General features: G+C 37.2%; 1 long non-coding RNA gene across 1 annotated transcript; it reads right to left on the bottom strand.

Annotated features, from left to right (window-relative positions):
• Positions 1-13,018: 13,018 nt before the first annotated feature.
• Positions 13,019-15,336, bottom strand: LOC306802660. Its single transcript, XR_013774425.1, has 3 exons — positions 15,277-15,336; positions 14,015-14,136; positions 13,019-13,084 (listed from the first exon to the last, which is right to left on the bottom strand). It is a non-coding gene; the product is annotated as an uncharacterized lncRNA (long non-coding RNA).
• Between the last annotated feature and the right edge of the window lie 10,974 nt (positions 15,337-26,310).

Below are 26,310 nucleotides of genomic sequence, written 5' to 3'. Positions count from 1 at the left end.
GGTTTTCTTGCAAAAAATAATTATAAAATTCTCTTTAGTATATCATCTCAAAAAAATACCAGTGTACAAATAATGTGGATGAAGTGACATCTCTTGTGTTTATCATAACTAACAGAATCAGGTTTAACTTAATTGCTTAGTTAAAAATTGCAGAATGTTTACCAAATCTTTTATTTAAATATCTCTTGGTCTTGCATAAGGCAGATACACCCAAACCAGCAACTGAGGCCATGCATATGACAAAAGTTCAATTATGCAAGTGAGGGATCTCATCAACAGTCTTCTTAAAACAGTGAACCTGCTACCTGAATATTGGGCAAACAATGATTTTTCATGTTCCATTTTACTGAAACATTAAAAAAAAGATAATAAATTCTAACACAAAGTCAGATGTGCTGTTAACACTGGCTAAAAATCAAAGAGAAAAACCTTGCTTTTTAAATTCTAAGCCTCCAATACCATCATTTCTTACCATCAGGTGACAGCATTGTGTAACACTTCCCAGCCTCTGATTTAGTTGGAAGTAGAGGCACATGTGCAACATCACAGAATTGCCTAAGACAATGTAGTAAAAGAACTTATTAGAAAGATATGAGGACTGTTTTTAATGCAAAGCTGGAATAGTAATGCACATAACCAAGCAGAGAAAGACAAAGCAAGCATGAATACCTTAATAAACAAGAATTCACAAGAATTTATCTTACTCTTTCTTCTTATTAAAATCTGAAAATAATTTTTATTGTCTGAATAGATATTAGATATTAGATATTGTCCAAAGGTTGCTCAATTTGATCACAATACTATTTACTTTGATCACAATACTATTTACTTCCAAGCAATCAGTTTAGTGCATCTTAAGATTAACAGTTTAAGATGCAGCTTACAAACACACCCCATTATGCCTCCTTTCACAATTTAGAGTATTTAGCTATCCATACATATCAGCAGCCATACACATGCCCTCTAATCAGACAAAGTAATGGCTCAGTGCATAAATTCATTTTTCTCCTTGAGTACTCAGCTGCCTGGCTAAAATTTGGGCTAAGAGCAGGGAGACACTGAGGCAGGCACCAGAATGGTTGTCATTTCTGTGAAGGCACAGCCACTTGGGCAGTGTGGGTATTTCTGCCTTTTCTACCATGCAAAATAGCACCTGGCAAAACATTTGAGTGCAGGGGTATCCAGGCTCCCTCCTGTGCTGGGAGAAGCACTACATCTGCAGTGGCACAGTGTTGTGCCTGCTTTCCCTGCCCTGCTTGGTTCAGGAACAGCTCTGTCATCTCCGAGGTGCTGCCTTAAGATGCCATTTGTATTCTCTTCATCTCCCTCCACAGGTTTTCAGTCAGCTCCTTCATTGCCGTGATCACAACGACAACCAATTCACTGGTGACTCACAGACCTACAGCCAGCTCTGACACATTTTCCTATATTCCATTCAGGATATCAACAGCTTTTTCTGACATCTCCCCAGGGATGTGTCTGTCAACTGAGATTTCAAAGGCGTCTAGATGCCCATGGAATTGCAATAGGATTTCAGTTCTTCACTGCAAGAAGATTAAAGATGGGCAACTCCAAACAGTTCTGACTTATCATTTCCCTGAAAATTAACATGCACTAACTCACTAATGGAAAGTGCACAATAAAACAATGCACTGGACTCAGGAAACTATACTTCTGTAACTACATGCCATTTCTTAATATCACCATTTCAGCTGGCTCTCAGAGTGCTATTAGAATATGTGCTACCATATTGACCAAATTAGTTACTTTTTCCTGTTGGAGGCAAGGGCTGTGTTTCAATTTAAAGGATAAAAAAAAAAAATGATAGAAGAAAAATTGATTTTTACTGTCTTATATTTGTTTGCCTGTGGGAATATTGTCTATAAATTTGAAAACCTGCATCTTCACAGAGAAGTCATAATCTTCCATTTTGTGCCCAAACCTTGGCAGTAAGCCTCATTGATGATTTATCATCAAAAGCACTTTTGGCTGCTACAATATAAAACACTACACGAGATTACTACCTGGCTTACTGAAAAACAAATGAGTTTATAGCTGGGAATCTCTATTTATATAAATGAATGAAGGAATTCTTCATATAACTGCTCTAAGTGCATTTCCATATCCACAGATTTAAAATGCAGAACCTTAAAATAATTTGCATTGGGAGGGACCTTAAACACCATCTAGTTCCAACATTCCTGTCATAGTCCTTGTTTTTTAATCCTAAATATTTTTTTCAGCAATAACTTAAGAGCTTTGTTGGTGCTGTTGAAGGAAATAAATAACTAATAGTTTAAGTGTCACCATATGTTCAGCTGCAGCACGGTCTTGTGCAGAGACACAGCAGAAATTCTGCTAACAATTAGACCTTCAAATTTATGATCTAAACCACCATGAAAGATATTAATATCTACTGCGGATGGTCTTCCAACTGAAGTGTAAAGGTGATATCAATCAAGATATAACTTTCCACGGGATTAAGCCTTTGCATAAATATTAATCCTTTTACTCTGTCTAGAGCTGTGAAGAGCTTCATAATATAGGCCACTTCGTATTTTCCCTTTTAGGAGCATGAACTGCTTATAGTGCATTTTTATAATGAAATGTGCACTGCTAATGTGATTTTTCTTTTCTTTTGCACAACAAGTTAAAAATATTAGCTTCAGTTTTTGAGCTAATTATTAAAATCTGCTTTCAGTGAAAGAAAATGCTCAAAAGCACCATCTGTTTTCATAGAAATAACTGTATTTAAATAGGAACTACTTTTTTTGTTGAAAACTGAATGGTTGTGCTGCACAATAATTTATATTATGTGGTATGCATAAATTATTTTTTCACCATTCCATTAGATCTCTATGGAGTTTTCTGAGGCAAATGCCATTCATAAGCAATGAATGTTTGAATCGAGTAATTGCTCCAAAAACCTCCAGCGTTATCCTGAACTCTATAAGAGGAGTTGTCTTTTTAGTACTGGCGTGTCAGCAAAACAGCTCATCACCCGCTAACTGCCTCATTCCATTGTGTTTCACAGCCATGCTCAATCTGCATAAACTGAGCAAATCTCAGTAAGGGTGCCTTGACTACAAAAAGAACCCCACATCTTCCCTTCAGTTTCTGCAGCTCCTGATGTTGAATTTCCTGTGCAGCTCTCACTACGTGGTACGCAATTTGCAAAAGGTGGACTAGTACAAAAATAAACACAATTTCAGAATAAGTTTGATTACTGTTCAGAAAAACAACTGACAATTAGCTGATTACAAAAAACATTCATCTTAAAAACAATGTCTCCCACTGTGCTGAAACCCTATAAATATCTAAAATCTGCTTGGATGCCAATTTCACCATCCATACACTCGAGTGGCATAATAACCAGTTCCTGCTTCAGAGTAACTGAAGTAACTGGAGAAATGGCAATCATAATTTTAGATGAATATACTGATTGTCACAAGGCTGTAGCTCTGTTGAGAGACAAAGTTTTCCTGCTGCAGAGAACAGTAAATATCACCTGTGTTTCCAATTACACTTGTCTGCTCAGGGAAGGTGGGATTTTTCTCTCCCTTCAAGGCTACTCCTTTAGGAGAAACAATAAAAAAAGAAGTTATGACTGTGACACTGAGCCTACCAAGCAGGATTACATGAATTTAAGGACTAATACCTAAATTGTAAAAAAATATTTCTTCATCTCACCCTCATGTATTGTACTGTGTTGACCTTGTCCTGATGTGAGGACCTCCCACCCAGCCAGCTCCTCTCTCACTCTCTCTCCACAATAGAAGAGAGTAATAAAATATGATTAAAATTCTCATGGGTCAAGATAAAGACACGGTGATTATTTTCCATTTATTATCACAGGCAAAAAAGATGTACGGATAAATTAGTTTAATGTAAATCCAATTAAAAATAAAGATGGATGATGAGAAGAAAAAAAAAAAAAAAAAAAAAAAGAAAAATAGCTAAAATAACTTCCCCAGCACCCATCCCTTCTTTCCAAGCCAAACATCAATCTTTGATTCCCTATTCCTTTACCTCCTCCTCCCACAACCAAGTGGCACATAGAGCATGAGGAATTGGGGGTTGTGATTAATCAGTAAAGTGTCTTTTCATCTTTCCTCTGCTTCAACATGGGTCCTTCCTGTGAGCTACAGCCCACAGGATAAATCAGGAATGGGTCCCTCCAAAGGCTCTCATGATATTCCATGTGTGACAGACAGGATTTCACATGTATTTAAGGCATGGACTTGTCTCAACCCATTTCATTCACTTTATCTCATCCTGGAAAGGGTACACAAGCTTATTGAGTTCAAATTTAGTTCCTCAAATCTGCAAGACCTAGACAACATTGGATTTGAAGCAGAAATCATGTACTAATTATTTTGGCACATACTTCCTGAAAGACACTTCTGCAAAGTAGCTCACCATCTTGAAAACCATCCAAAAAACTCAGTAACCCAAACTGCATTTAAAATAGAGCCATGAAGCAGCCAAATTCTGGCAATTACTTTAAGTAATCTATGTCAAGACAGGGCTTGTGATAAAACTCGAGATGAATTAGAGACAGAAAAAATGTGATGTGACAAAACTCTCATTGCCCCATTCCTGTCTATCTTGATATTTCTCCAACCAAGCTCTACCTGTCTATGTAATTAAATTACCAGTGATGTTACAAGTTCAGGACCCAAGGACTTAATTTGCAGGTGTCCATCATATTCAAAGAGCCCTGTTCATAGCTGGAAAAGCCACAAATTGAACAATGACATGTCCTTGATGGTTCTGGCAATGACAGCAGCTCTTTTCCAGGCTTTCAGAGAAAAACAAAACCTCATTTTCTCTTAGAAATAATCAACAACTTGAGTCTAAGTTGAGTTTATTTCAATAGGACACCTGATAGAATTATGTGGGTCTTACCCAGGGTACCCACCAAATTTGCTGCTAACACACTGCACACCAGAGCTACAATGCAAGCTTCATATGAAAATAATTTTTCTCAATATGAAGTACACTACTTCTAGAAACATTTGAAATGTGCACTGTCTCAGCTTTTGGCTGTCCATTTTAACAAAGTGGAAAGTCACTGAAAAGCTTCTAGGATGTTTCTATACTGCATTTCTCACACTTTAATAGTAAAATTAAAAAAAAAAACAATTCCATGAAAGAAACAAAAGTTCCCCAAAATACAAATTCTGAATGATGCAATAACATGAAGATATGAAGTTCATTTTAATGCAACTTAGCTTCTTCTCTTAAACACACTAAAAAGATAATATCCAAAGTATTTCCTTATGCAAAGAAAATACACAAACTTCATTTTTCATACAATATAAATCATAGCTAAAATTTCAGCAAATATTCAGAATCAAAATGTGTCCACAATGTAAAATGGTAGAAAGAGACCAATGAGAGGGCTCAGATCTATCTTCTATAAAGGAGATGGGAATTTATCTTCAAACCCTTTAGCTTATCAGAAGATGCTCATGGCTTGCTACATTGGCAATCTACAGTTCAAAAGTCATCTCTGCTAGAATATCCTCTCTTTTTTTGCACTTAAAAATCATTATTAAAGAGCAAGATCTCATAACTTCATCTGCAGGAAAATATAACTCTTCTCTGTAGGTGAGAGGGCACTACATTGCCATCTTTTCATCTCCAAAGAAACTTATACCTCTGCACATAATTCTCCATGTCAGAGGAGACTGCCAAGCCCGGAAATCTACAGCTGGAATGATTTCAAGGCTCAGGAGTCCCTGCAAGCAGGATAATTTCCCCTGGTGAAGCATTCATGCTATGTGGGTAAGGTGCTCTGCTCCTGAGGCACCAGCTGATTCTGAAGGCAAGAGCTCCACCATTCAACACTGGGACTTGATTCAGTAGAAGAAAGAGGATAGAACTCACGTAAAATTACAATTATCATGGTAATAAAAGGTTGTTTATGAAACAGGGGCTACAACACAATACATTAACTTACCTACCTGAATGACTAGACAATTAAAAATCAACTTCTGCCATCCTTCCTCCCTTCAGGGTTCTTTTAAGCAATTGTCTTCTACAAGGGATTTTTTTCTAAGAAAACATGGATTAGATTCCAGGACTTCCAGTGCTGGTCAACTGACAGGCTAAGACACCATGCTAAGAAATGGCAAACAAAATGCATCCCTGTTTTTATCTCTGTCAGAAAAGACAACTCTCTCAGCAACAAAGACAGAATATTAAAAATGCACTGTTTATTTACATGGATAATTCAGTGATTAATTATGGCACTTCAAATATTTAAAACACGTGATGCCATGTTACTGAATTTTTTACTGGCCTAATCTACTATACAACATTTCTACCTGGCAAAAATATGTTTCTCCCTTTTCATCATAAGCAGGTAAGTATTGCAAAAGACAAAGCTCTAAATTCCACAAAGGATGCAAACAATCATGATTATTTCTTACAAACCTCAGTGATGAAAATTATAAGCAAGTTTAAAACTTGGAGTTTTCCCACAGCAACCATCATGCAAAGAAAACAGGAGCAAGAAGAATTGCACCATACAATTTCTGCAATGTTTTCCATAAAGGACAACTTTTATGCCATGGAATGTGTAATTCAATGCCAGCTTCTTTCATAATTCACTGGTACAATTTAAGATAGCACAAGTCATCTGAACATGCCCCATATGTTTTGGGGGTTCAGGATTTATTGGTAATAAATTGGTAATAAATTTTGGTAATAAATTTATTCAAGACCAAAACTTCCCACACTCAATCACCACTTCTCTCTTATTCCTGGCAGCATCAAAAGCCAGATCAGGGCACAGAAAGTCCTTAAATCCTAAGAAAAACAATGGAAAGGGAATATATCCCTTCCTCCTCCTAACTCAATGCATTCAGCAGCTGGTCAGAGCTCACCAGCACAGATGTAGCTAAGAAACAGTAATTCAGCCCCACTCTGCCTTTCCTTATACCTGTCTGTCAGAAAGGAAAAGACACAAAACCCCCTACTCTCCTTCCACTCAGAGGTGGTTATTGAATCACAGCAGACACCAGCTATCAAATAAAAGAGGCTCAAGTTATTAAATTACTAAATATAAACTTGGTGATAAGGTGCACAAGCCCTCTCCCTGTGCTTTTCTTCCAGGGAACATGTCAACAAAATGGGAATAAATGGAAACATCCCTCTTTTTCATGCATCATAAAAAGAACTACCTTGATATTATTTAAGAATGTCACTCTGCTACTATATCCACTGTTTCTGAAACCAATAACCTGCAAAAATATTTGAAATAGTTTGGGATATATGATATTCAGAAATTAAATGATAAAGCAAATAAAAACCTATTTTTTCTCAAGTGGCAAAACTAACTAATTAAACAACTAGCCAAAAAAACCCATTCAGTTTCTACCAGAAACTTGGATACTTAAATATTGAATCCTTTTTCATATATACAATTTCTACACAGCTGCAATAAGGGTTGAGGGTTTTTAAATCAAACAGGTAAGAGCAATGCTCATAAACCACTGATGAGCAAGTACTGTCAGACTTGTCAGACAGTTTCTCTGAATAGTGTTTAGCAGTTTGACACTAATATGCTTTGGTTTGAATGCTGTGTGTGAAGCCAACATCTGAATACCAACAGTTTCAAACCCACATGGAATAGAGAATTAGAAATCTGCAACAGAGGGTGAAATGAAGCAAATTGAAAGGAAGAGAGATCTCCAGATGTATTACCAAAGCAACATGTCTACCTTTCATCTTTCAACAGTTTCCCTCAGCAATAAATTTTTTGGAGGAAAACACAATGATAAGAATTAGGAATCAAAACACTGGGATTTTACTTCTGTCATCCTTGAAGTAAGCTTGTTCCTGTGCCAACAGCAGACACTTGGTTATGTGTCCATCCTTTCATTCCCTTTGACCCTGGTAGAGAAGCAGAGTCCTCAGCGAGGACCTGTAGCCTGTTCTGACTTCACTCTAGCAAACACTTCATTATCCTGAGATTATTCCTATCACAATCTTGTCATCACTCAAGTAATATTTCAAGGAATTAATGAATCTGCTCCTGAAGGATTTACTGTGAATCTATAAGTGTTTTGATGCACATTCAGCCTTTAGATTAAATAATTGATTATCATTAAATTAGACTATCAGACTGAGAAACACAAACAACATACTAAATCCTACCCTTAGTCCTTCCTATTCCCAAATAAACCAAAATCCCAAATCAGTAGATTTGTTGACCTCTGTTAGCAAAACAACATGCTGATACCCCTCCCAACCAAAACACTTGCTCAAATACTGCATATTAACTAAGGTCCCTCCTTAATAATTAAAAAAATTTCTTGTGCAATATTTTAACAAGTTAACTCCTAAGGACAGTTATCATTGTCAATGCCAAAATTCAAATAGTTTAATCAAGTAGATAAAAAATGCCAAGATACAACCATCCCTTTCATTTATTGGAATTGTCTCAAGTTTTAAAGTTACAGGCAGCTGTCATTTAACATGGTGGAATGTTAAATGGTGGAACACCATCATTTATTTGCCTACAAGTAACTGAGGCTGAATCTGTTCAAACCAGTAAGCTGATGTCCCCTAACTATAAAATACATATTTACCAGTTGTTTTCCTTTCCTTCCAAGCAATCATCTACTGAGCTCAGTATTCATAGAGATTCTCTTCTGGTTTCAGCTAAATGCCACCCCTGAAAACACAGATTTCTCCTTTCAGAGAAAGCAGACATTGTTTACTAGTCTGTGTAAATCAAGACAGAAGTTTATCTCTAGAGTCAAAAAAGAAGGAATCTTTGCCCAAATCCTTCACTTTTATGGGCAATACTCAAGGATTAATCATGGCACGTTATTGACTCTGGTTCATTTTCATAGACTCTTCTTGTTACATTCTCTTTGCATCAGGAAGAGTGCCCAGAAAGCCATTCAAGGAATGCAGCTAAGTAGAGTCAGGGTGGTTGCATAATCCATGTAGTACTGGATCACACAGCAGTATGAATACAAACAAGATCAGAACTGAGAAGGAGATTAAATTTCCTTAAAATTTAATTTGTCTGCCAGGGCAGATGACAGAGTTTATGCCAGCTTTATGCCACTTTTATGACAGCTGTGGGAGGACAAATGATTAATGGTCCAGAATAAAACAAGGAGGGGTTGGACAGATGCTACCCTGACAAAAACTCTAGAGGAAGAAACCTATTGGATAAAAAACACTGCAACCTTTTGGATCCTGCTCCAGTGAGGGTTTTTATTTAAACAACTTTTGACTTCATTTCTTAGCTGATTCTGAGTCCTAATGCCAGATTTCCTGTATGATTTGCTCCAAGGCCACATGCAGAGAGATCTTACCAGACTGAATGCATAAACACCCAAGTCTATTTCCTTTCATTCAACACCAGTGACTTTCATGACAGTAAGCATGAGAAATTTCCCACACAGGTTTATTCATCAAAGGCTCACAGAATAAATCAGTTGTGAATGCTCTAAAAGGCATTTAGTCCAACCCTCAAAGAAACACTACCTAGTTGAGAATGCTCAGGGCCTTTCCAACCCAGGTCTGATCTCCAACAATTGAGGCTTTGAGTTTCCTGCCCGTGTCTGCTTTCCCTCAGATGAAAAAGTTTCTGTCTTGTACTCTCCCCTATTACAACTTCAGAATTTTCTGTTCCAAATTTGGTTGCAATTAGCCAGTAATTAGCACAGAGTGACAAACAGATTGCTGGTAGGATCTCATAATTTGAATTTCTACAGAAACCAAGTAAAAGAAGGGGTTTTATTAAAAAAAAACAACAAAAAACCAAACAAACAAATGATCCCTTTATTCTCCTCAAGGAAAAAAAACCCCAAACATTCAATATTATTCAAACTACTGGTATGGAAATGTATCCAAAAAATTGCAAAAAATATTTTCACATGGAGCCAAATTTGTGTGTACTACAGATGCAAGATGTACAACCATCTGGCTCTAAAAAAGATAATGCCTCTCTATAGGCAGCTGTGAACATGCTAAAGCATTAAGCAGTGAACATTACTAATTATCATCTTAAATCTAAAGAGGAAAAACATCAGAAAAAAGCAAGAAAACTTTTCTGTTCCAAACATGAGCTAACCTTTTAAAAAAAGATCTGATCACTTTGCAAAATAAGAGGCAGTTTTAAATCAGAAGAAATCAATACTGAAAAAGTGGCATGAACTCCACAGTAAAGTTTTTGAGCAGTATTGTCCTTTTTTATTATTTGATTAATAACTGCACAGTTAATGCTTTGAAAAGATACAAAAGCAGACCTACGTTTATTTAGATGATTCTAAACCCATGAGTGTCTAACACACTTTGGAGGTATGCCTTATGAGAAACATATGAGGTTAAAGGTATGTCTGAGTGGCTCAATATGACATCCTGAATCTGAAATTATTGATTGTCCTCTAACTTACTTATTTCCAGAGGAATTATCCTGTTGGATCGAAGCTCCAGGATGGGAATTATCACTACAGTTCAAATTCTTTATAATCCCCCTACTAAACAATTCTCTGGAAGGAGGACAAACATTTTTGGTTTCTCATCTGGAAGGCTGTAATTATTTGCGGTCTTGAGCACTGCTATTCTATAACCCAACATAGCAATAATTTTTTAATACACTATGAAATGTGACAACAAATAATATCCCTTCAGAGAAGGATCTGGTGAGCTTCTAAAGCTGAACTCAATATTCCCACATTCTCCAAAGAAACTCATGGCATTCTGTGAATTTCTAGTTCCTGAATATTTCCTAATTGAACGATAACACCAACAAAAATTCCTTTAACAGATTTGGAATTAAGTTTACTTGCCTGGGTTTTCTGTCATGTCAAAGTTTTAAACAAAGACAGAACTGGAAAAGGGTACAGAACTCTGTTTTCACCTGTACTGTCAACATATTTTTGTTCTGTAAAGAGAAGGTGTCCTCCTTTGGATACTTTTTCCTCTAAGTCAGATATTCAGCATCTCAGGACTGCTTGGCAAGCCTGACTTAGCAGTCTGTGTGAAAACAGTTTTTACACATCTATCATAATAAGAGAAAAAAAACCAAACATCTTGCTGCATGTGATGCTACAATCCTTGTGACATGCTGGTAGGATTTCAGGCTACATTCAAAGTGAAAGTTGTCCAGCTGGATCCTGCTCAGCTGTCATTCAGCTACCTGACTGAATGTGTTTCCATCAGGATACAAGGCAGTTGTAATTTTGCATGTCAGGTGGCTTTGAATTCTGAAAATACAAGCACTGTTGTTTTTAAAATATTTACTTCAAAAGATGAGTAGAAAACAATTTTTTCATGTAGCCATACTGCATTTAGTCATCTTTTAATTTCTGCTAATCACCTAAAAAAGTAGCGTAGCACTAAGTAAAACAGATTTTAATGCAAGCAGCAGAAAGAGAGAAAATAATTTGGGTAGAACATCATGCAGACTCAGCAAAGACCTGCAGAACTGACTCAGATAATGTAATTCTCTAACACAGTATTTTTGAGCCTAATTATATTTGGCCCTTAGCAGGTGAGGGCAGAAATGCATTTTCTTAAATAGTTGCAATTCTTCCTAATGCTCCTATTCCGTAGCTTCTTACTGGTAACAAGAAGTGAGGTGCAGAATGTTACTTCATGTGACAGCTCTTCAGCTGAGACAACACAGTTTGGCTTGTGAAATCTGAATAAAATCTGGCTAACCTGGCCATCCAAAGCAGAAACAGGACATAACACAAGCCATTTCAGTGAAACAACCACATCAGAGGTCAACTCTGGCACAGCTACAGCAATTAAAAACAGTGACAAACAGAAAAGAGCAGAGCTTTGCTCACATTGACAATGGCATTCACATAAATGTAGTAGTCATAGTAGCTAGAAAACTACAGAATTAACAGTATGCTTTGGAGAGATTATTAATTGCATTTGGAAACCAAACAGTAGTAGTTAATGTTGCTCAAAGACCCAGTAAAACTTGGCCTTTGTATTTAAGGTACTCAGAAGGGTGATACACATGAGTATGAAGAGCAGCAGGGGACTGTAAATCAAAAAGATTTTAAAAGAGTGTAGAAATCAGAACCATCTTCTTACCTTGCCATATTTTATCAAGAGCTGGATGTTGAGGCCTCCACAGACTCACCTCCTCCTGCCTGTGCTGACCTGAATTCCTGACACACAACAATGGTGCTTGCAAATCAGCACCCAAATTGCTACATATCTCTTTTTATCGTCTCAGAGTTCATTTGTTTAATTTTCAAAATGTTGGCAAATAATCTGTACCGGCTCTGGGTATGATCTGAAAGCCACAATATTCTCTTTTTTGTAAAAAGACTTGCTATGGATACAGTGAGGGAGGAAACTAGAGACAACTTATATATTCTGAATGTTCTGTAAGAGCAAGTTTTAATCATTGCGGCATCCTGCTGCAACTAAGTGTATTACTTTGTAAGTATGTGCCTTTAGATAATAGCTGATTATTTTTTGTATAGGTGGGATATTCTCCTCCAAGTGTTCTCCCACAGTTCTACAGAAATTAAAATACACCAGGGCATGGTTTTGATTGATCTTGCCATCAGCTGTCTCTTAGTCTGCTTAGAAATAGTCACTGGCACTACCTCAAAATGCACCAGATGCACCATTTACATAAGCAGGGCGTTATATGTGAGCTCTTTCCTTTTCTTTATCCATGGCTACAGATTTATGGTAGTAAGTGGGTTTTTTCACAGATGGACAAGAAATTACTGAGAACCTCCTAAATGTCAGTGAGCTCACCAAGTAACCAGGAGCACATCCAGCTCTGTTGGGCAGGCTGTGATAGTCACAGTGCAAACTATTTCAAGTACTAAGTTCCAGCATCATTGTGCTGATTCAGTAACTTTGATATACTGTTCAGTAATAGATGATGTTCAGAAACATCTCACTCAGTTACCTTTTCAGCATTTCCTTTAGTCTCCAAAATTATAAAATAACTGAAGACAGTTTCACAAAGAGAAACAGATTTTCATTTTGTTTTCAATAAAAGTTCAAGTTTTGCAAGGTAGTCATAGCAATAGAAAGGCCAAGCCATAACTTTATAGTGCATAGTTGAGGAGCACTGTAATTACAGGAGAATTTGCTTTGTATCAGGCTCATTAAAAACATAAGGATGAAAACTACTTTTCACTTGGTAGTAATTGCATTTTGTTGACATCTGATTAGCCATGCTGGTCTTAAAGGCTGACAAGGCCATTAATAAGGGGGAATTAATTAATTAGGTAATTTAGAATATTTTTCAGTAAATAAATCTGCAGAGTAATTATCCTCTGCAATTCCATTTTAAGACCATTAATGTGGTATATTTTTATTAGAAATGCGTTTTTAGTAATGTAAAAATATTAAGTTTTTTTGAATCAAGAAAGCACAGTCCGTAAAAGGTTAACCAGGTAGTGCTATTAAGGCAAAAAATTGACATATTTTTACAACATAAGCTTAATCAAATACTTGCTAGAATAGTTTTACACTGTCACAAAATCTCACTTGTTACATATTTTTAGTTTTGCCAGCTTAAAAAATATAAACAGGGGAGGTAATAAAAGATTCTTTTGAGACTTAATGACTATAAGTTGTAGTTACCATTGCAGTGAAAAGGGATTCTCATTTCAATGGCAATTCAAAGCAATAGCATTTTTATCTTTCAAAGATATAGCCTTCTTTATGGGTGTAGTAGAATTCCATAAACAATGCCTTACTAACTCTTTTACAGTTAAATAGTTATGAAATCACAGCTTCATTCAAATTACTATAGGACACAAGACTAATGCCTTTATTGGTGATCAGAATAGGTACCTACAGAGCTAACATGATTGCAAAGTCATCTTAACACAACATTCACAGCAAGAAAGAAAACACATTAACTATCTGTGAGGGATCAAGCAATCATATCAAACAAAAATGCTATCAGACTACTTCTGCCACTAACTCACACCTGCTGACCTTAAACAAGTTTTGTGTCTGTTTTTAAGTCAGGGTTTTGTGGGGATCATACCTATTACCCAGTTTCTACAGTTCCACAAAGATTCTGGTTTCTGCTGGTGCTTTTCATAGCCAGGTTCCAGCTTATGTACATCCAGCAGCAGAGCACACAAATCTTCCTGTTTTAGCTCTACTCTGAAATACAATACTCCCTTCTGCTTTGATTTTTATTTCACAGATTGTTTTACTGTGTCAAATTGTAGCAGCCATTGTGAGTCATCACCCAAGTCCACACCACTACTTCTGATAAAGTTTTACAGGTGAACATTTTCTGGGGCTGGGTGGCCTCCAGCTACTGGAAAGGACTCCAGTGATTAGCTGTTAGAAATTAGTTATGTGAAATGAGCTTTTGTGTTCAGATCACATTCAGCACATTGGCATTTGTCAAATCTTTGATTATTAATAGGGTCAGAATTTCCTTCCAAATATAACCAGGGAATCTGTGCCTCGGGCTTTGGCAGAACAAGATTTCACACACTGAATTTAAAGGAAAAGGCTCACATAATGTTAATCAGAGCAAACCTGAATAAGAAAGAAGCCTGAAAATAAGCTTTGCCCGTGTGCTACTTCCCCTGGGGGTTTCCTGAGAAAGTGATTAATATTTCTCTACTCATATGGAAAAAACACTGTTAAAAACCACTTTTCCCTTGCCTGAGTCAGAAAACGTGAACTGAAATCAAAGCATATTAGTGACAATAAAATATTAATGCTTTGGATTTCTTATGCTAACTTTTTCAATACTGCATTATTAATGATACCTAATTGTAGTATTGTAGTGGAGATTGCTGCGGGACAAGCCAATTTTACTACACACTTTATATTTTTAGCTATAAAGCTCTGTCTTGTAAAACCCACCAGGATCTAGTAGGGTTTCATCCTGTCTTCTAATATTCAGTGGTTAGTGGTGGTTCAAAATTATTCACATGAGCCAGTAACTTATGAAAATATTGTTAAATGTGCCAATTTTGGTACCATTGTCTTCTGTGACAGAAAGAACACTTTATTTTAAATCATTCTTGCACAGACTGCGTTCAAAGGGTGCCATATCCAGCCTCATTTTTTTACCATAACAAGAAATTTCTCATAATTAGTATCACCCATATGTAGGCACACATCTTTGATTTAGACTGATGTGGGCAGTAGAAAACTACTCCAAGTTGCTGAAGCAGATCCTGAAAGACCACCAGAGCAGCAGTATAGTTTAAACATGTCACATTCTTTCTACAGGATCAAAAGGACTGGAAGATCAATCCCCCCAGGAGTTCATTACCTTACCTGTGGTATCCAAGGACTGTCAGTTTCTTTCAGTGGCACAGCAACATAGAGGGCACCTGAAAAGCAATATCATATTTATATCAGGAAAGGACTGCATTACTCAAGAATGGGATCACTGAGCTGCAATTAAGACAGATTTCAAATCAGAAGAATTTTACTCTCAGATACAAGTTTTTCATGAGAGGCTCAAAACATCCAGCCTTCATCCCCAGCCTGGAGCCCCCTCTTGATGGTAAATGACCATTTTCCTCCTTTTAAAGAGGACACCTCTCCTGAAGAAAAAGTACGATTAAAAAATAAGTCTTTTAAGGCACTTCAACTAAGTTAGACATCTCGGTAACTGTCTCCTTACTACAACCTTGGCACAATAATCTTGGTCAGCTCCTCAACACACAGCAGCTTCAGGCATCTGTCTGGGAAGAATAGCACATGGGAAATATATCCAAGGAAATAATAGCACAAACAGCCCTGCAAAACTGGGCAAATGATGAAGGTACCATATTACAATGAGTATTTTTCAATGCAGATCACTCAATTTTTACTGGCATTTTACCATTCTCTGATGTGAGGAGTAGCTGGAAACAGTCGTAGATGAATGTTCAATTTCAGCAGGAATACAAACCTGTTCAACAGAATCTGACTTGTTTCATTACACAGATTAATAATGGCTCTTTTCTGCAGCGTGCTACAAAGGATTTTTATTAAGCAACATCCTGCTTATTTCACATTGTTCCAAGAAAAAGAAGAAATTCACTCTGGCTATTCTTAGCCCAGTGGATTGACGACACACATCTTTCTCTACTGCCACTTGCTCTTCTCTTCCCAGTGTTATAGTCATTTAGTTGCATTTAGTTATAAAACAGAAGACTTATTTCTCTTTAATTCGAAAATTCAGCCGTTTGAACAGAATTTTCTTTGCTTGCTGAGAATGGGAACAGCCATGTAATCTGTTCTAATATCAGCCTCTGCATTCCTTATTCCTACAGAGGATTTGCTTTCCCTTATGGCATTCTACAACACAAAAGCAGCTTCTCAGTTAAGTACTAAATTATATACTATGGCTCTTGTCATTCAAGGCATATAATATACTGAGCACTACAATAATTATCTCTATTAAATAGCATGAAAGTACAACAGGCAAACCTAAGTAAAGAAAAAATTGCTGAGTCCAAGATAAAGCTACTGGTTGTAGCTCCATTATTCAATGCATTATTCCTTCCCAATAGGAAATGCCATAAGAAAAAAACCATCTACTTATTACACTTATAATTAGTTCCTAAACATTGACATTACTAATAGCAACCAAGTTAAATATAAATCATACATATTTGTATTATTGAAGCCTAGCACATATGTGAGCCTAATGTAAAAATACCTAGATTTAATAAAAATGGCAGCTCTAAGAGAAAAATACAGTACAAAAATGAAAAAAATCCTGGCTTTTTATTAAATGAGAAAATTAGGGAAAGAATCAAGCAAAGAACACATCAATAATACAGTCCTTGGAGCATGTTTAAAATTTGCCTATTATTCTGAACATAAACAATACATTTTAGACCCTGAGTTCAAAATAGGACTAAGACCATGCCAAATCTTATTCCAACCTTCCTTTTAACCATGAAAAAGGTTAATTTTTCAGACATTCTAAAATTATTGGCTTTGTTGAAGAAAAACACCCAACAGCAGTAAGCAATTATGCAGATGCATTTGTACAGTAGAAGTTAAAGGTTTATAATGCTTGTAGATTAATAAAATAATGCCCCTGTATAGAGCTAGCCAACTCCTTCAAAACTTTGCATTTCACATTTAATCCAGTCCCATAACTTAATCGTGTTGGTCTTGTGCATTACACCAGGCTGAAAGAGTGTGCAATTATCTGAAAGGAAAATTTTTATGCATGAGATAATTGCAGGGCTACCAGCTAGCCCCACAATGTAGACAAGAATAGATGAACCAGTTATAGTATTTTATGCTTTTATTTTACACAACTCTTTCATATTCCCAGGTAAATATAAGAGATGATACAGACTACCAGGTTTATACTAATTTAGACCTTGGATAATTGCTGTCTCTGAAGAGAGCCCATTTTGAATTTGATCAAAGTGTGTGAATGTTGTTTTAGGATTTGTACCCATCCTATCCATCCAACAGTGACCCAAGTGGGATAACAAGGACACTGCCCATCATAATTGTATAAGAAAAAGGTTGAGAGTCTCTGCTTCCTTTTCCTTCCTCCCTGGCTCTGCTAAAGCAGCTCAGCTGAGCTGGGCAAAGATGGCTGCTGAAGGGAAAAGGTAGCAAAGCCAGCACAGGTCAGATAACATCATAAAATAACAAGAATCCAAGAATAAATATTTGCCATGAAAGACAAGAAAATATTTCATTTTGTGTTTTAGTCATGGGCAAGAGAGAATATAGGTCCTGTCAGACATCCATCAGCCAGAAGAAAAATACGAGGAACTGATTTAGTTTCTGTCATATAATTAATTTTCTTGGCAAACAGAATTTTTTATTTTATTTACTCAAAGGAGAACATATCCACTAAGGCATTTTTTTTTCAAGTATCAATCTGAAAAATCTTATCTACTGGTTCATAAGTATGAAATAAACACTAGCTTAATGTTTAACTTTATCTGTCTTCTCTCCTTTAACTTTGGAGAATGAAAGCAGATAGAAATTCACCCTTATTTGATATTGTTAAAACAAGCTCTGCAACACAGCATCAATTTCATTGCATGAACAGACATTATCACCCTTCTGCCTAAATTCAGCTGAAAAGTGGTGAACACACATCCTTTTCAGGGAGGAACTGTAATGAATATTCAACTTTAATGAATATCAGTACAGAACAGAATTGTAAACATGAAGGATTTTATAGTCCTCATGGTCTACTTCAGACTTAAAAATCACTCATCACAAATCAGGATGATGTAATGTAGTTCTGCTAAAACACATTACATGAAGAAAATGAGTTATTTCCATTACTGACTTGCCAGTCTCCATCCCTCTGTAGTAGATAAACTAGGGAGGTCTGGGTTTGCTTTAATGTATCTGAATAATTCTAAATTGATTTACAGTGAGGCATAAATGGGTAAATAGAATAGCCAGTATTCATTAAAGTTACAGATTTTGAAAGACTAACAAGTCTCATAAATGCATATTCTCTTTCTGAAAGGCACAATCAATCATGAAACAAATCTCACCAAGAACCACAGGTTGACTACACTCCATCAAACAGCCAATACAATGAAATCTGGCATTTCAGACAAAGGTCTCATGCTCACACCCTGTGGCTGGATACCAATTTGGGCCCCAAATCTGGCACCTTTATAAAGAGAGTGAATAAAGGGAGTGCATTTATAAAGTAATTTTTTTTTTTTTCAGAGTAACCAAAATTCTTAATTTAAAAAAATTCATAATTGGAGTAACCAATCCAATAAGTGCTGAATGAGCCTCTAACCTGGTGTCCTTGCTGTGTTTCCTGCCACCTCCACCTTGGAACCTGCCATTCCCAGCAAGTTCCAAGCAGCTTATAGATAAGTAAAACATGGCTGTAGGAACTATTTAAGTATTTGAAAAGCTATAAGAACATAAAATTTAAAGGATTTTGATCCCCATACCTCTGGGATTACACCTATGTACAGTACACATAGAAATGCTCCTTGACAGAAAAATAAGATTGTAAAACCAGTAACAGTACCTGACCACAGCAACATTTTTATCTGTTACTTCATATTGCCTTTGTAACTGAGCAATGAAAACACAAAAGCAAAGCTCTCCTTCCGAGCACTTACCTGAAAATGGTGAAGTTTTGGTGAAACCAGAAAAGTTTCACAACACTGTGGATTTGCTGCTATTACAGACTTACAAAATCACAACGTGAATAAGGCAAGGAAATACAGGACACCCTTTTAGTAAAGCATGGGGGTCAAACCTCAGCTATTCTGAATTTTATAGGACAAATTCACTACTTTTTGTTCTTTTTTTGAAAAACAACAGGAGAGGCTACAAAAGGTGGCTTGAATAGGCATGAAGCAGGATTCTCCCAAAAAGCCAAGTGAGCAGTTTGAAAACAGGCACTCTGAGATGACAAAAGATGGATGACTACCTTTCATACAGATTCACATTTCCACTTAAACAAAACAAATACTTCTAGCAAAGCATTGAGCATTCTTGTTTGTCTCACTTTTATTAGCACTAATTAAGCCCATTTGTTAAAAAAGCTGCAACAGACAAAGGCATATGGAAAACCTGAAAGATATTAATCTATTGTAGGAGCCAAATATCCTGGCATATTCACTGAGCTTTATAACAAAAGCTTGATCTAATCATAACAAAATACACGTCATGTCAAATACTGGCAGCTTCCCTAAGCCCTTAAGGGAACATAGCTTTATGAAATCAATGCAATAAAAGTATTAACATTGAACATTTCCTGGTTGATGCCATAAGAACCATTTACACATGCACATATGGTGCTAACATCTGAAACTTTACTTTTTGAAGTCATTAATAATATTTAATGCAAGATCACTGTTGTGTGTATGGAAATTACTTACACACCATTTGATGCTTATTCTCCACCCGCACTTTCTACTTTCAGGCAACTCTCCTAATCTCTCCTTCTAATACAACTTATTTTTATTCAAATTAAAACAACCAAATAACAAATAAAAAGCTTATAGCCACTGTGTGTAATTAGTTTTTGTAGAACAAAAATCATACTGGAGATGGCCTTTCTGACACCTCTTTGGCTGATGCTACTCCTTGAACCCTGGGAGGACCAAGAGTACCATAGACTTTTCCCTGGAAATCTACCAGGAACTACGAGTGCTTATTTCCAGGCAAAACTTGCTTTGGCAAGTGAGTTTCAGGGGAAAAGTACCAGCAATTTACATATTTGGGCCACCTTTCAAAAAAACCCAAAACCTCAAACAAAGCACACACACACACTTTTCTCTGCCTAATTCTAATCTCTGGAAGGATTACTAAGGAAAACAAAACTCCAACGTTGTAAAAATAGCATCATACTGTTGTGCAAGAGCCATCTGTGCTACAGAAATAGTACACATTTACCAATGGGGAAAGTAAATCTTTTACCTTCTAGTGGCCTGTATTTGCTGTTCAAATATCAAATAATAAAAGGTGAGGCAGTTTTCCAATTCATATCTGCAATACTTTAAGTAGATATCTTCAATAAAGCAGCGCCCAGAGCTCAAATAACAACCTGAAACAGCACTATTTTACCAAAATGCTTTTGTAAAGCCATGGGGCTGCTGCTTTTTTAATCAAATTTCATTTCCCAGCAATAATTTTAATAGCTCCTTTAAACCCACCCCACTCCCTCAAGGCAATGTTGGGGTCTGATAAAACCAAAATCATGGACTTGTTTTCTTCCATGAGAGAAAAAAGCTTTAGTAATAGCTATTTCTTTTATTAGCACCCTGCTGCTTGGTTTATTAAGTATGTAAGATAAGGGAAACCATTATCCCTCACGAATCAGGCTGACGAGCAGGGTTAACCCTCGTCTGCCCAAAAGTGCTCAGCAGCGCCATTTCTCCAGCCTCAGGGTGTGATACATATAAATGTATGTATACACATGTAGTGTGTGTGTAGATATACCTATGCACGCAAAAAATGTATATATTTTTTTAAAAATCACAAGCAGAAGGAGAAGAATGACCTCGCACCTCACCCAGTGCCACAGCCGAGGGCAAGGCAGCCGCAAGGGGAGGCAGCACGGACCGGCCATGAACAGCCCCTCATGGCGCTATTCTACTTAAAAACACTAGAATGTTACTTTCCTGAGGCAGAGGAGGGGATGAGCCCTTCCCAGCCACACAGCTTTCACAGCCGGGAAAGGCTCCTTAACCCGCCGGGAGAGCGCCAGGGCCTCTCACAGCCCTGAGGAGGGGGAGCTCCGCCGCTCCCTCACAGCCGGGCAGGCCTGGGGAAAGCGGCCGGATGCCTCTGAAAGGGCGAAAAAACACTTCCCCTCACAGCTTCCCACCCTCAGAGGTTTAAAAAGGGCGGCAAGAGGCTTCCCCTCACTGCTTCCCGCTCTTTTTAAAATTGTGAGGGGGCAGCGTGCCCGCCCTCAGAAGTTGTAAAAAGGGCGGGAACGCCGCTCCCTCACGGCTTCCCGCCCTCAGCGCCGCCTCAGGATCGGCGAAGCTTTCCAGGCGCCTGTCTGCTCGCCCAATCGCGTTTGGCAAGTTCATTTTTAGCGATCGTTTACCTGTGTGTTTTCTTCCTGTGGTTTTTATTTTGTTTTGGTTTTGTTTTGGCTTTTTTTCCCCTTTTAATTTGGTCCCAAAAGCCCCCTCACAGCCCCAAGGGACAGCCCTTCCATGGGGTGCCTCCCTCAGCCCCCAAACCAGAATAAAACGCCCTCAGAAAGTCCCATTTAACACAGAAAACAGAACAGACTTTTCAGTGTTCCTATAATACCTAAGGAGAATATTTTCTGATGTTCCTCAAATTCCAGAAGTGTTGCTCAAATGGTAGAAGGTGGGTCAGAATGGGATCTGGTTTTAGAAACAGACTGGCATCACTAGATTCTCAGTCAAAATGAGTTCGGGGAAAATATACAGAAATTGACAACAAAGACCTGCATTGCCTGTGCAAAGTCCACTAGAAAAAAATTATGAATGCATTTTTTTGTTACAGATCATTGCTGAAATAGAACAGTGAAATATCACAGCAACATTGGCATGAAACTTGTGAAAGAAAAGGATTGATTTATACAATGTGTGCAGGTGTTTATTCTGAGGGGATTTTTTATAAAGCAAGTTATATTTATAAAGCATGAATTTTATTTAAAAAATTTGACGAAATAGGGAAAAGCAGAAACAGACAATTCACTTTAAATTTCACATAGCATCTCCAGCACTAAATGCTGTCTTATGCAGTGTTTGCTTCCCTCAGTAATTTAACCAATACATTTTATAACATGCCATCTATTATCTATCTCTTGCACTTTAATGAACTGCTATATAGTTAGAAGTCTGGAGGATTCTATGGAATTTCTTATACATGGCTTACAAATCTTCTTACTTGAACCACAACTGTTCCCATTTCCAGAATGAACTGTGGAAGTCTGACAGCAGTGTTGCTTTGTTGCAGTCTCACAGTATCTCATCTTTAATAAAAGACTAGGAATTGTTTTGCTTGTCCCATTTTTCTCTGATAGTGTTGCAAGCACATCCTTTTTGCTTCAGTTTAGCTGCTTTTCACAAATTTAAAAGTGTGTTCCTGCTTTTGATTGCTTTTCAAATATCTCTGTTGGTATTTCACCTGTTATATTCTGCATTTGTGTTTTTTGCCGATTCAGACACAATTAACTTTACTTTTTAAAGGAATAGCTTTATTCATGATTATTGCCAGCCAAGTGTCATTTCCTGACCTAAGCATTCCCCAGCATGTTTCAGATTTCCCAGATATTCATAAAAGTAATATATTGGTACATAAAATTCATACTCATTTCTAGGAGCTAAGGTATTAATGATAGATCGAGTAGATTCTTTTACCCCAGTGTGTTACTTTAATTCCAAATAAATTTACAGTTGTCTTTTTTATGCTGTCTCTTCACTTTTGCACTGAGCTCCTGGTCCAGAATTGAATAGCACTAAATTGACAGATCGTTGTATCTAATAGCAGATGCAAAGAAGCATTTAGTAACTCTAAAGTTTCATGTAGTTTGAGGTGTCGTTTTTCCTTAGAGGTGTCACAAACATGGGAAACACAGCTGGAAATGTCACTGTGCGAGCAGGGGAAGCTTCTACCCAGCCATTTAAACAGTTCAATCTTACTATGTGCTGATGTAACTGTGAAATGTGTTCTCTTTGCATTCCTAATTAGCATAGAACAGATGGGAAGGCTGCTAGCTTAAAGCAAAAAGCCTCTTTTAAAAAGTCTCTGGTAATTCCTCACTCTTAAAGAAGTTTACTGTGGTCTATGTGTGTGGGGGGAAAAAGAGTTTGGGTTGTTTTATTTTAATTTGCTTGCATGTTGCTAACCTAATATTCTAATAACTCCAGTATGTTTTCAAAGGTTCTTTCTAGATTGGAACAGTTTCCACAGAAGTTGTCTGATCTAGAATATGATTTTCATTTAATTGCAGAGTAACGATGTTAGGAAATTTGTAATACTCTCTCAAGTTCTGAAAAACCTTTAGAGCAACTTTATACTCATAACTGGGTTTAATATTCTGCTTTTCATTCATGAAAGCAAAAACTTTGGTCTATAATATGTACTACAAAGGAGGTCTACCTCTGCTTATGAGTTCTGTAAAAACCTTATTAAACAATAACAAATACATAATGTCCTTTTGAAACCCTATCCATGAATTCCATATTGGAAACCCATAGTTCAGGATAATTTTATATAAGGCTTAACCTGTAACCATTTCAGCCCTACAGTATTACCTGAAATCATAACAGCTCCGTTCAGAATTCCCACTGATCTTTTCTGCCCATTGTAGGTTTTCCTTGCCTTTTTCTTCCCCATGCTTCTTCTTGGTAGTGACCCTCTACTGTTGCCTTCTCTGCTCTGTACCATCCTTCATTTGGTTTTAGAGTTTGCAATGCATGTTTTGGTTCTATAAAGATCAGTTAAACCACATTGAGACATGGCAAAATTTAAATTACAGCATTTTTGCTATTTGTTTTTTCTGCATCCCATTAAGTTTTGTCTGTGCACTGCAGTTCTTGGCCCAGACTTTGTTCTTGTCTCATCAATTTACAACTAAGCTGAGAGCATAGAAATTCACTGTGTGGAATTGGCTTCAAAAAATTCTTTGATCTCTAAAACTGCATGAGATATTTGGCACTGCAGACAGGGAACTCCCGTGGGTTTGGGTTTTTTTGGCACATCTGGAAGCTCCTCTGTACTAGAACTCTGTTGTAGCAATTTGCAGCTGAAAGTGCTATCAGCATTTTCAAAACCTTGTGTACATGATTGTTGCCACAGCCCAGGAAAGTCTGTCAGGAATCTGTACACACAGAGAGAAAAACAGCAGGTTTTTGGTTTGGTTTTTTTTTTTTTTGGTGCAAAGGCACTAGAGAAGCCTTTCTCAGTATGTAGATTTCAGCCCAACTTTAATTCCCACATAAGCATCCCAGCTAAAAGGAGATCTCACTTCACCCTTCAGTTTTCTGTGTGTGGAGGTGGAACTTGGCCAGCCCTGCCCATCTGCAAGCAGGCAGTTGTCACCTCACTGTGGCTAGATCAGCCTGGGCTCTCAACACAGACTTAGCAGCTCTCTGGCTCCAGTTCCATGCTCAAAAACTTCCCAGAAGATCAGCTGGGGATAATGGTTGCCAGGGTACTTGTAAGTGGAAAAAAAAAAAAAATTAAAGAAGAAATAATATGGACATGGCAGAAGAAAATCCTAAAAATAAAATAGAGCCATCAAGATCTTGACTGAAGATCTGCTCTTATTCTACTCTTATTAGTTTAATCTCAATGGTACAATTCTGTTCGTGTACCCTAGCTTAAAACTGTTGAGGGGAAAATATACATAACATAATTCTGATTTAAAGAAAAAATATTGAGTGAGTACACTGGAAATTATAATCTTAGCCAATATTTTGTTTTCCCTTTCTCTTCATGAGGTTAGGGATATGTTTTTGTTAGGGTTTTCTTAATATATTTCAGCTTTTTATTTGTCAGTCCTTATTGTTGTACTTGAGAGGTTACATGGTTTCAGGATATCCATAGATTCACAGTTTTCCTGCTAGCACTGAATAGATTGTGGGTATCCACTGTAAAAATTATTTTTTTTTCGCCTACAAAACCTCTCCTATATAAACATGATATTTCATTCTTTTCATGTCAAAATTAAGCTTTTCTATTCTTACGCTCTTCGTAAATACAGATTTTGTTGTGTGCATTTGGTCCCAGGCTGACTTCTTTAAATTAGTTCCTTGTCAGCACCTGACCTGGTATCTACAGCTACACCTGAACAACAGATTTTTAAGATGTGTTTTCTGACTGCTGGTTCATAAACTTTGGGTTGGACCTTGCAGCTCAACTTCTGCCATCTCCTCTGGAAAGTGAGCAGTTGTCCTTTAGCAGAATGCCTTCTTCTGGGGAGTGATCTGCCTCTCTGGAGTGCACTTGGCTTTTGTGATTTTCTTTATTTTGGAGAAACAGGAAATATTTAGGGATTATGTTCCAGCTGCTTTATTTTTTTCATTAAAGCATCCAGTGGGAGAGTGTGGACTTTTATGTGAGGCTGCTTTCACTGGAGATTACCACCACAGACAGATGGGTTTTCATTACCTGCTGTAATGGACTACACACTTGCAGGAGCAGCACTAACACGTTCCATCCTGAAACCTAAGGGCTAATCCACCTCTAAAAACCTGTTATTCAGCCAGATGTTATCCCAGACTGTGGCCAAGAGAAGGTAACCTGCATATAGCTAAAGAATGTGCAATGTATGAAATTTAGTAGTGTTGAACTATTTTTAATTCACGGTTGTGAGCTCACAATATCTATTTTAAGTTATTATTTCACCTGTCTGATTAATGCAGCTCACTGGTGTGACACAGGCAGTTTTTATCCCACCAGGGACCATGAGAGGGATGGTGAGTGTGACCTGCTCCTCAGTCACTCAGGCCAGAATTCTGTGCTTGGCAACTCAGTATCTAATTTGTGCTGATGGATCAGGAAATCAGGTTTGGACAAGATAAGACAGGATTCAGGGTGTTCTGGCTTTGTATCAATGCACTGTAATCAATCATCAGGAGCTGGAATTAGAAATTATCACTCCATGACTAGCCAAGGTGCTGGAAGCCAGCAGCAAACGCCTCAAGAATGAGTTTAGCATTGCTAGGGCAGTACACAGCTAGTCAAAAAAGCCTGAAAGTGCAAGGAAAAAAAAAAATTAAATTTGTATTCAAAAAGCAGATCTGAACAGAAAGAAAATTGAAATTTAGATTATACTGGCCAGGATAATAGACTTGCAGCCAAAAAAAGCAAAAATCCCACAATGAATCACCTGATTCACTTTGGGATTACTCAACAGTC

The sequence above is a fragment of the Erithacus rubecula genome (genome assembly GCF_903797595.1).
Source record: "Erithacus rubecula genome assembly, chromosome: 5".
Classification (NCBI taxonomy): Eukaryota; Metazoa; Chordata; class Aves; order Passeriformes; family Muscicapidae; genus Erithacus; species Erithacus rubecula.
The sequence above is the reverse complement of the archived record's forward strand: the minus strand, read 5'-3'. Positions and strand labels throughout refer to the sequence as shown.